Source organism: Crocuta crocuta, unplaced genomic scaffold (genome assembly GCF_008692635.1).
Source record: "Crocuta crocuta isolate KB4526 unplaced genomic scaffold, BGI_CrCroc_1.0 scaffold145, whole genome shotgun sequence".
In the NCBI taxonomy this organism is placed as follows: Eukaryota; Metazoa; Chordata; class Mammalia; order Carnivora; family Hyaenidae; genus Crocuta; species Crocuta crocuta.
Window position 1 is genome coordinate 5430353 of NW_027530857.1, and position 11192 is coordinate 5441544.

Genomic DNA, 11192 nt, shown 5'->3' on the forward strand with positions numbered 1-11192 from the left:
GTGTGTTGTGTGCTCTCCATTGTTGTGACTCTAGTTGCTTTTTCTCCCTACTGTCAGTGATGGTTTGGACCTTCCACCAAGTGTGCTTTGATCTGTTCATGGAAGTAACCCTGGAAAAAATTTAAAAAGTGGGGGGTGGGTGGAAGAAGCCTTATCCTATACAGAAAAATGAGAGAGGTGGAGGAGAACCAAAGAGAAAGAAAACTGAGCAGGCAGAGAATCATAGGAACTATATGGCTTAATTCAGAGAGAGAGAGAGAGAAAAGGAAAATAAAAAGGAGATACAGAAGAGGTGTAAAAGAACAGATTAACAATGTCTGCTTAAACAAACCAACAACCAGAATAGAGAAGGGAAGAACTAAGAGGAAGAAAAGAAAGGAAAAAATATCTATATGATAAGATTTGAACAAGAATCAAATCAGAAAACGCAAAACCACTGGCCCCATATCTGACGGTGCTTTGCAACCTGCGGCGCGCTGGTCCAGAGGACGGCCTTTCTGGCTCTTTAGCGTCAACACCCTGGAGCCGCAGGAGGCAGGCGCGGAGGGGCGTGGCTTGGTGGTGTGGGCGGGTCCCGCTTCCGGTGCGGGCGCGGGTCCCTTCCCAGAAGCCCCCGCTTGCTGCTGGTCGGGGGAGCACTGCCTGCCCGGACGCGGTGGCCGGACCACTCTGTTGGGGCCGTCCTCACAGTGCTGCGCGGGCCGTGGCGGCGGTGTGTCCCGCCCCGCAGTCTCCCGCGCCTCCGTGCCGCTCCGCTGGGATTCGAACCCGGATGTCTTTAAGGCCCCTGCACTGCGCGCCCCCACTTCCGGGGTAAGGATAGGCCGCGCAGCCGGCGCCCTGCACGCAGGCCGCACGAGCAGGGCTTGTGTCCGTGGGAGGCTGTGTACCTTTGTCGCACGCGCTCCAGGGGCCTGCCTTCTCACACTGCGCCTCCGGGCTCGCTGCCGGCGCCCGGCCGGCTCCCCTCCGCCCGGGTGCGTGTACAGGCCCCCAGGCCGGGTCAGCAGAAAGCCTGCAGCCCTGGGCCGTCACCCCCCTCGGGGCCGCGTGCAGGCTAGAAACTGGTTTTTTGTTTTTGTTTTTTTAAAATTTTTTAAAATGTTTTATTTATTTCTAGGAGAGAGAGAGAGAGCGTGAGCAGGGGAGGGTCAGAGAGAGAGGGAGTCACAGACTGAAACAGGCTCCAGGCTCTGAGCCGGCAGTCAGCACAGAGCCCGACGCGGGGCTCGAACCCACGAACCGCGAGATCATGACCTAAGCGAAAGTCGGACACTTAACCGACTAAGCCACCCAGGCGCCCCTAGAAACTGGTTCTTGCTCCTTTTTTTTTTTTTTTCGTTCCCCGGTCTGTGTTCCGGAGAGGTTTTTCTCTTGTCCAAATAGTCCTACACTTCCACACTCTGCCTTTCTCTTTTCTCTGCACAGAAAGGGATCCCTCCCCTCCATTCTGCACAGAAAGGGATCCCCTCTCCCCATTCGCAGTCACGCACCTGTGTCCAGCCAAGTTGTCCCCGTCGGTCCCTGCAGATGTGTCTGTGACTCCATAGCCTGGATTCCTAAAAGTCCCTGTCTTCTGGCCTCAATACTGCTGTGTTTGAGGGATGAGGGAACTTCGGGTTCCCCTACTTCTCTGCCGTGTTTCTTCCCCCCCTATAGTTTTTTAAAATGTTTATTTATTTTTGAGAGACAAGAGTGTGTGTGTAAGCTGGGAGGGGCAGAGAGAGAGGGAGACACAGAATCTGAAGCAGCCTCCAGGTCCTGAGCTGTCAGCAGAGAGCCTGATGCAGGGCTCGAACCCATGAACTCCTGGACCCTGAGATCATGACCTGAGCTGAAGTTAGGTGCTCAGCCAGCTGAGCCACCCCGACACTCCAACCCGCTTCTGTACTACGAATAGCAGGATTGCTTGAATTTGCTATTTCTGCAAGTTATACTGTGGTGAAATATGGGTAAGGTTACCACTGTCGCATATATATGGGATGGTGGGTGTGAAATAGCTAAATGGTAAAATCTTAAAATGTTAAGCTTCTACAACCAGAAGATGCCTCTACAGAACGTTCCTTCCCAACCCAGGAAGGATGCTTATATTAAGAAGGAAGGAACACTGATAATTAGAAGACATTTTGTTTCATTTGCAGCTACTTTAATGATTGCCAAGATTATTCTTGCTCACTTCCACCTAGTAAACTTGTAATTTGTTTAACCAGAACAGAGGAAACTTTCAAAAAGTTGTTCAGTATATTTCTGTGAAGTTGTGGCTCAGAAGCAGATCCACCCCTATAACGACTTTCTTTCCTTCTCTCTGTTTAGGCTGTGCTCGCACTAAGAAGCTGTCCAGCTAAGTTTCGTGAGTAGATTTCTCACTTCTTGTCACTGAAACGTAATTTGATCGGCATTCAAAACAAGCATCTTTTTACCCCTCTCAAAATTGTGTGGGTTGAAAAATTCACCATGCTGTCAAGCTTTTCATGACTAATAAATGTTACCTGTATCAAGTCTTCTAATTATCTCTAAGATTTTGGATTTTAGAGCCAGCAATTTTATTCTTTCACCATCTGCCAAAGAGTGTTTTTGGCAGGGTTCAGTAGACAAATAGGCGATATGGAGGAAAACTCGGCTAATTAAATACTAAACCTAAGTAGAAAAATGATACTGTAGAGTGTTGCTTATGCCCAGCTGAGACTGCATTTCCTCTGCTAGGTCGATGTTGAGATAAGTGCTTCCCATCCCTTGCGTACCGACCACGTCATCCACACCAAGGAAAACTAAAGAGGTCGATAGGAACGTTTTATATGGCAGTTCATGGTCACTTCCTTCAGAGAGTAGTTTATTATTTAAGTGACTTGCAATTTCAGGTGACTAAAAACGACAAATTAGCAAAGAAAGCCAAAAGCATAAATAACTTTTAAAAACCAGTTTATATTTGCCCAGAAATAATGTCTGCATCGAGACCTAGGGTGCATTTAGTGATCCTTATGAATTCTCTGTTCACCACACAAGGGAACGTAGGCATATGGATCTTAGACTTCTCGAATCATAGACGGAGCAAACTACTTCTAAACAGAAATTGCTGCATGCATGCTCTTTTGCCCAAAAGAGACACGGAGGCAGTCCAAGTATTTCTATGCCATGAAGGTGCCAGGTACCATTTTAATGAAGAATTAATACAATAAGATGTCCTTTGCACTGTCCTGGAAAGACCGGGTGCTCCGTGCTGGCACACCTGGGCCCCAGGGGCTTCTGCGGTTCTCCGCCTTTGGAACCTGGATTACAGCTCCAGCTCTGCCACTTACTATCAAGCCATGAGGAAATTATTTATTCTCTCCCGTGTGCCTCAGATTCTGCTTCTGTAAGAGGGCATAATGATGCACCCACTTTAGTAGATTGATGTGAGGATTACATGAGTTAATATGAGAAAGCGTGAGTCAGGGAGGAACAGAGAGAGAGAATCCCAAGCCAGCTTGCACTGTCAGCACAGAGCCCAAGGTGGGGCTCAGACTCAGGAGCTGTGAGATCATAACTTGAGCTGAAGTCAGATGCTTAATCAGCTGAGGCTTAATCACCAGGACCAGGAGACACGTCTGCCGCCATGTCACCATGCGTGGGTGTGCCTGGGGCAGGGAGCCAGGGGCCTTGGGAGGGGCTGGGTCTGAAGGCCTGGCTGGTTCTAGGGTCTTCTGGGTCCTGCAGGGCCCCTCCGTCTGTGTGCAGGCTGCCTGCGTGGCCCTCTGCTCCTGGCCCTCAGGGCAGTCCTGTCCAGCAAGTCTGAGCCCTGTGGAAGGGAAAGGGAGCCCGTGGGGTGCTAGAAGCCCAGGTGGGAGGTGTCCCAGTCCCAGGCATCCTTAGCCATTGACATCTTGGGACCCCAGGTGTGGGCCTTAGTGTCTGCCTGCTGCCTCTTCCTGCTTAGGGAACAGGAGCGCACACCCAGTGAGGCAGGGGACGAGGGGGCCGTAAAAAGAAAAAAGATAAACTTAAAAACTTATGTGAATGCAGGATGGTAAACACTGCGACCTTTATAATAGTATAAACGTGGAGGCAATTATAATGATCAAATATAAGAGATTAAGAGAAAGAAAAAGCCAATAACGATATAGTATATAGTTATAGAATATTAAGTGAAGTGTGTACAGATTTAAATAATGTACAGATTATCATTTTATAATATTAAACAACTGAAACATCAAATTTATGTAAATATGATTTCAGTCATATAATTCCATAAGCAAAGAGGGGATGAAATATAAAATGATGTTAATAGTGATGATCAAATTTATAGGGTTTTTTGGTATGTATCTTTGTTCTTGTCTTCTCTAATACAGTAATACAAATGAAAAGGAATATAATTAGTTTTAAAGTACGTTGTTAGCATGGATGAATTAGGGCAAGGTTGACATGGAAAGTCATTATGCAATATGAAGAACAGCAAAAGTCCTCAAGGTCATGTAATCCAACCTCTGTCCTTAGTGAGGAGACACCCAGAGCCCAGAAGGTGATTTGTCCAGTGTGAGTTGTGAGTACAACTTTTAAATTTCTGTTGTGGCCTAACTTGTTAAAATGTAGTGCTATAAAATTTTTGCTGTGATGCTATCTTCTGAATATAGGATTATGAGAAATATGAAGTGACCTTGTAGAAATTGGGAATTCTCTTCCTTGGCACTCTCTGGTAATATATAGCTAGATCTTTGTAGGAAAAGATCATTATGGCATGGGCTATGGCACAGCGTGGATATTTCAGGGAGAGAGATTGTAATCTGTTAAAAGCAAACAGAGTGAATGTGTTTTCAGTGAGGTAACTACCCTGACGAGCAACATTTCACTGTTAGTGTGGGTGGTTAACACAGCGCGACCCTTCGCGGCTGACAGGAGAGTAACAATTAAAGCTGGAATTACAGACCAGTTAGGGTCCTGAGAGGTGTCACCTCAGGAGACGAAAACAGTAATATCATGTATTTGAGTTTATATATTTGCTCTAATAAGTGCATTATCGACATTTTTGTGTGGTTTTATTCAAGGACGGTGTTGAGTATGCATACCTCTCCTGTACCTCTTACTGCTCCACTATCAGTGCCTTAATTCCTCCCCTACTGAGGTTTAGTTTATCTTACTGTTTACATTTTAAGTCACCATAACTCATTTCTAGACTATCGTGAGGTATAAACGAACTATTTTGTTCCCTGTGTTCCTATGTTACAGTGGGACTTACTCCTGTTATTTTAGTTTTGTCCTGTGTCTTCTGCTTGCTTCTTGTGTCGTTCCATATTTACCACTGGATAAATGGAATTTTTATCTCTACTTAAAGTTGTGCCCTCCGTATTGACCTGGAGGCTGCCTCTCCTTTATGAAGACTCAAGTGCTCACTTACTTGTTAGCAATACTAAAGCTAGGCTGAATCTCGATATTACCCTGGAGGAGGCAACTCATCATACGCCCACTTTATATTGCGTCTCTGAATCCCACCTCCAGTCTCCAGCCAAGTTTGTGTTTTCTAGTGTTTCAATATCAATTTATAGGGATCGATCTAATTTTTATAAATATGTGCTATTTGGGCAACATCATAAAGCTTAGTTCATCCTTCTTCCTTTTCTCTCATGTCTAACTATTTCTTCTTCCATTTTCTTTTTCTCTTTCCTGAAGGACATCTATGAATTCTTTCAAAGACAGTCTTCTTGTAACTACTTGAGACTCAGTATGCCTGAGAGTATCTTTAATCATCTTTTGCATTAAAGGCAAATTCAGCTTCATATGAAATTGTTTGTTAAAATTTCCTTTCTTCGGCATTGTCCAAATAAAATGTTATTATCTTCCCATGCCACTGTTGCTGTGAAGATATCCGTGTCCATTCAGTTTTTAACTGCTTTGGGAAAGATGTGATTTTTCTCTTTAGAAATTTCTAATTTCACTGAAATGCATCTAGAGTTCTTATATACCTCCATATTCAATCTGAGCCTGATTAATCTGAAATATTACATCATTTACTATTTGCACAATTCTGATATATATGCTCAAACGCTTCCTCCTCTCTGTTTTTTTCCTGGAACTTCTGTTGAGCAGATACTGAATGTATTCTGTTTCATTCCACATTTGTTACCATTTCCTTCATCATTTGTTCCTTCGTGATGCCCCCTGGGAATGTTCTTTGAGCTAACCTCCTGCTCACTAGGTAGTATTTTAGCCTATCCACTGAGATCATATCACTAACTATATTTCTTACATGAAATATGTCTAATCAATTTTTTTCACAGCTGCTTGTTTCTACTTTATGTTTTCAACCTCTTTTTTCTACCCATGAATATTTCAAATTCTTGTTTATTGTCTTCTACTAGGTCTATCTCCTTTTGTATAGCTTCCTAAACTTATCTTACTTTCATATTCCCGTAAGTATTGATTTCCCCAGAAACCTAATTTTTTTCCCTTATTTTCATTATCACCTACATTGACTAGTAACGTCTACCTTAAGGGAATTGGTGAGAATCTAGGTCTTAGTTTGAACTCACTCCAGTGAAGTTGGAAGACTGAGTGCCTTATGACAGAGCTCTACCATTAAAATACTTACTTCTTTAGCTCCCCAGGCACCTCTTGACTATAGAGAAGAGCATCCAGTGCCTCTGACTGCAGCTGTGTTTTTTTTTTTAATTTTTTTTACTTTTATTTTTTTTACAAATCGTTTATTGTCAAGTTGGTTTCCATATAATACCCAGTGCTCATCCCCACAAGTGCCCTCCTCCATACCCATCTCCCCCCTCCCCCCTCCCACACACCAGTCCTCAGTTTGTTCTCAGCATTCAAGAGTCTCTCATGGTTTGCCTCTCTCCCTCTCCCCCACTATTTCCCCCCTTCTTCTCCCCCACGGTCCTCCATTAAGTTCCTCCTAATCCTCCTATACGTGCAAACATATGGTATCTGNACCTGAGAAGAAAGTGAATTCCATGGCCTCAGGATGTAGAGTTCTAAATACATCTGTCACATCCAGTTGGTCCAATGTGTAATGTAAGTCCATTGTGTCTTTATTGATTTTCTGTCTAGTTGATCTATCCATTGCTGTAAGTGGAGTGTTAAAGTCCCCTGCTATTAGCATGTTATTATCGATAGGAGTGTTTCTGTTTGTGATTAATTGTTTTAAATACTTAGGTGCTCCCATATTGATGCGTAGACATTTATAATTGTTAGCTCTTCCTGATGGATAGACCCTGTAATTATTGTATAATGCCCTTCTTCATCCCTTGTTACTGTCTTTACTTTAAAGTCCAGTTTGTGTGATATAAGTATAGCTACTCCAGCTTTTTTTGACTTCCAGTAGCATGATAGATATTTCTCCATCCTCTTACCTTCAATCTGAAGGTGTCCTCCCGTCTAAAATGAGTTTCTTGTAGACAGGAAATAGATGGATTTTGTTTTTTTGTCCATTATACTACCCTATGTCTTTTGATTGGGGCATTTAGTCCATTTACATTCAGTGTTTTTATTGAAATATATGGGTTTAGAGTCATTGTGTCATTTGTGGGATCCATATTTGTGGTGGTGTCTCTCCCATCTTGCGTTTCTTGCAACATTTCCCTCAGAGAGTCCCCCTCAGGATTTCTTGTAGGGCTGGTTTAGTGGTGATAAATTCTTTCAATTTTTGTTTATTTGGAAAGACTTTTATCTCTCCTTCTATTCTGAATGACAGGCTTGCTGGATAGAGGATTCTTGGCTGCATATTTTTTCTGTTCATCACATTGAAGATCTCCTGCCATTCCTTTCTGGCCTGCCAAGTTTCAGTAGATAGTTTCTATCACCAGTCTGATAGGTTTCCCTTTGTACGTCAGGGCCCTTTTCTCCCTAGCTGCTTTCAAAATTCTTTCTTTGTTCTTATATTTTGCCAGTTTCACTAGGATATGTCGTGCAGATGATGGATTCAAGTGACATCTAAGGGGAGTTCTCTGTGCCTCTTGAATTTCAACGTCTACTTCCCTCCCCAGGTTGGGGAAGTTCTCTGCTATAATTTGTTCCAAGACTCCTTCTTCACCTTTCCCTCTCTCTTCCTCTTCTGGAATTCCTATGTTCCGTTTGATTGTATCACTGAGCTCTCGAACTCTTCTTTCATGTTTCTGGATCAGTTTATCTCTCTTTTTCTCAGTTTCTTCTTTTTCTATAATTGTGTCTTCTTAAGTCACTTATTCCCCTTTCTGTTTCTTCAATCCATGAATTGGACGCCTCCCGTTTATTATGTATCTCATTTATCGCATTTCTTAATTCATCATAACTATTTTTAAGCTCCATATTGTTTGTAGTCATAGTTTCTCTTATGTCCTCCGTGCTTTTTTCAACCCCAGCAATTAATTTTATGATTATTATTCTAAATTCTTGTTCAGTTATGTTGCTTATATCTGTTTTGAGCATGTTTTTAGCTGTTAATTCTTCCTGGAATATTTTTGGAGGAGAGCTCTTTCATTTCATCATTTTGGTTATCTTTCTATCATTTTATTTTTTTATTTTTTAAATGTTTATTTATTTATTTGGGGAGAGAGAGAGAGAGACAGACAGACAGACAGAGCATGAGTAGAGAGAGGGGGCTCCACAGAGGCTGAAGCAGCTCCAGGCTCCGAGCTGTTGGCACAGAGTCTGACGCCGGGCTTAAACCCGCGAACTGGGAGATCATGACCCAAGCTGAAGTCGGACGCTTAACAGACTAAGCTACCCAGGCGCCCCTCTTGTTAGTTTGTAAAGCTTGTTATGCACTCTGCACCTGTGAGCACTGCTGTGCCAGATGGCTCTTTCACTGTCCAGGGCCTGTCTGTTCAGAAAGTGTTCTTTGAATGGTATCTCTTGGTCTCTCTTGTTGAGACCTTGGTTATTTTATTTTCCTATTGGTCGTGGTTTTTGGGACTCCCCACCATGTGTACTTCGGCTTGTTTCTTGAGGTAGCCCTGGAGAAGAAAACAGACAGACAAACACACAGGGAACAGAGGCACACAAACGCACAGACAAATTCAACAAACATGCAAACTGAGAGGGAAAACGAAAAAGTAAAGAGAAAAGAGGGAGGAGGGAAGGTGAATAATAGAAAATAAAAATATGTAAAAACGTCAAAAAGAAGAGAAGGAAAAAGGAAGAAAGCCAATAGACAAGAACAGTTTAAAGCGTATAACCAGATTTCCCAGCTACAATTAAATAGCCAGGTGTATGCAGTGCTGGTTGACGNGCAGGTACGAAATTGGAAACAGAATGAACATCAGAAGGGATAAGACGCTTTTTTCAAAGAGCTAAAGGGTGGAATATGGTTGGAGAGGTGAGAGAAAGATGCTGGTGTTATCCAGAGAAACTCTATAGTCTGATTACTCCTGAGAGAAAGAGATGAAAAGGTCGGTAGGTGTAGAATGTACATCTACAGAATGGACTAGATGTGACTGTTTAAGCAAGCTGGTGACCAGAGTTAATCAGGTCAGTACTCCCATAAAAAAAAAAAAAAAGAAAGAAAGAAAGAAAGAAAAAAAGAAAGAAGGGGGGAGGAGGGCAGCTCTCTCGCAGGGATGGGCGTGGTTTGATCCAGTGCATCAGGTGGGAGCTCTGCCTTGGTGGTTGTGGGGAGAAGAGTGGCGGCGCTCCAGTCACTTCTTGAACAAAGGACTGCAACTCACTTTTTTGGATGTGTAAACTCCCCATGCCAGGGGCACAGCTAAGGTGGGTCGTGTTCTATCCCAGGCCAGGCCTCGTTTCCAAATCCCAGTGAGTGCGCCCCACTGAAATTGCCGTAGATACAACCTCGCAGGCGATCCCCTCGGGGCAGTTCCAGCCTCTTGCCTGGCCCTGGGGATGGAGCCAGAATCGCTGCTCCCTTCTCCTCCAGGTTGGGATGGCGAGCAAGGACAGGGGTCGCCTGGGACGAGTACTTCCTGCCTCGGGTCCGCTGGAGAGCGGGAAACCGGGTCCCTCTGTGTCTCGTCACCCGGAACAGGAACTCGCGGGCAAATCTCCCAGTTTTCAGCCCTTTGCCTCCCCTCTAGGGATCCAGCCGAGCCAGAAGCACAAAGGCGCGGTCGGCGCGCGGCCCCTCCAGGTCGAGTTGGTGCGCGGGGAGTTGTTTTCCCAGGATTGTTTGGGACAGGTGCGTCCCGCCTATTGTCAGCTGGAGAGCCGGAAACCGGGTCCCTCTGTGTCCAGAGCGGAGGTTTTTCTGTTCCCCAGCGACAGGGACCGTGTCTTAAGCAGTTTACCCTCTCACTCCCTGCAGAGGGGGTTGCCCCTGTCCCTCTGCGTCTCTGGTCCCAGGCCGATTTTATCTTCCCCAGTTCGCACTCAAGTTAGAAGGCTTTCTCGGTGGACTCTGTCTCCATTTCCTCCCAAACTCCTGGATTCTGCAAGGGTACTTATGGCTTCAGGTCTTCTCTGAACGAGATATGGGGGCGAGTGCAATGTAAGGAGTTCCCTACTTCTCTGCCATCTTGCTCCTCCTCCCCGAAGCTGTGTTTTAATTGAAGTGTAGCTACCCTCGGAAATATTGTCTGCATTAGGGAGTGGGGAGAAAATGGTTTAGACATGCTGACATTACTGTTGGCTGCCCAGTAGAGTGAAGCAGCAAACAATGAGAAAAAGGTCTTCCTAGAAAACTATCCCTAGTTCAGGCCCTGAATGTGCTCCCTGGAGCTCTCCTACAGGCTGCTGTTTCCCACATATTGGGACTCATTCACTTCTACTCTCAAGATATTTGTTCAGACTTTTTGTAAGGTGCTGTAGCATCTCTAAATTTCAGTTGAATGGAGGAAGCCAGAAAACCTGGACTTGTCATTTGCATATAAATATATACTATATCATTTGCATATAAACTATAAGTATTTATAAATATGTAGATAAGTCATAAGAATATGACTTATTTCTTAGCCAGATCAGGAATCTATAATTTGATTTCAGAGATACACAGAGATTTTTAACTAAATAAAAACCGTTATGAACACAATTAGAAATTAACATAGTAGTAAAAATTTCAAGCAAATTCTTAGTTTAAAAGATTACATACAAAATATAGACTTATAGACTCTCCCAAATAGAACAATAATCTATTAATATGGAACATGTATTAAAATTGCATTCTACAGAGAGACAACACTTAATCTTTTTAGGCACATGTGGCATATTTTACCTATGAAGCTCCAGAAGAAACCAAAATAATTTTTGGAAGATATAATTTTAACCCATCACATTCTCATATG

At 43.8% G+C, this 11192-nt stretch overlaps 1 protein-coding gene across 1 annotated transcript in view; it reads left to right on the forward strand.

Moving 5' to 3' along the window:
• The first annotated feature begins 632 nt into the window (after positions 1–632).
• Positions 633–11192, forward strand: part of LOC144235960 (uncharacterized) — a 74102-nt gene continuing 63542 nt past the window's right edge. Inside the window, exons 1-2 of the mRNA XM_077769577.1 lie at positions 633–813; positions 2314–2350. The gene's annotated coding sequence lies outside the window, so the exon portion shown is untranslated. The remainder of the gene's footprint in view (positions 814–2313; positions 2351–11192) is intronic.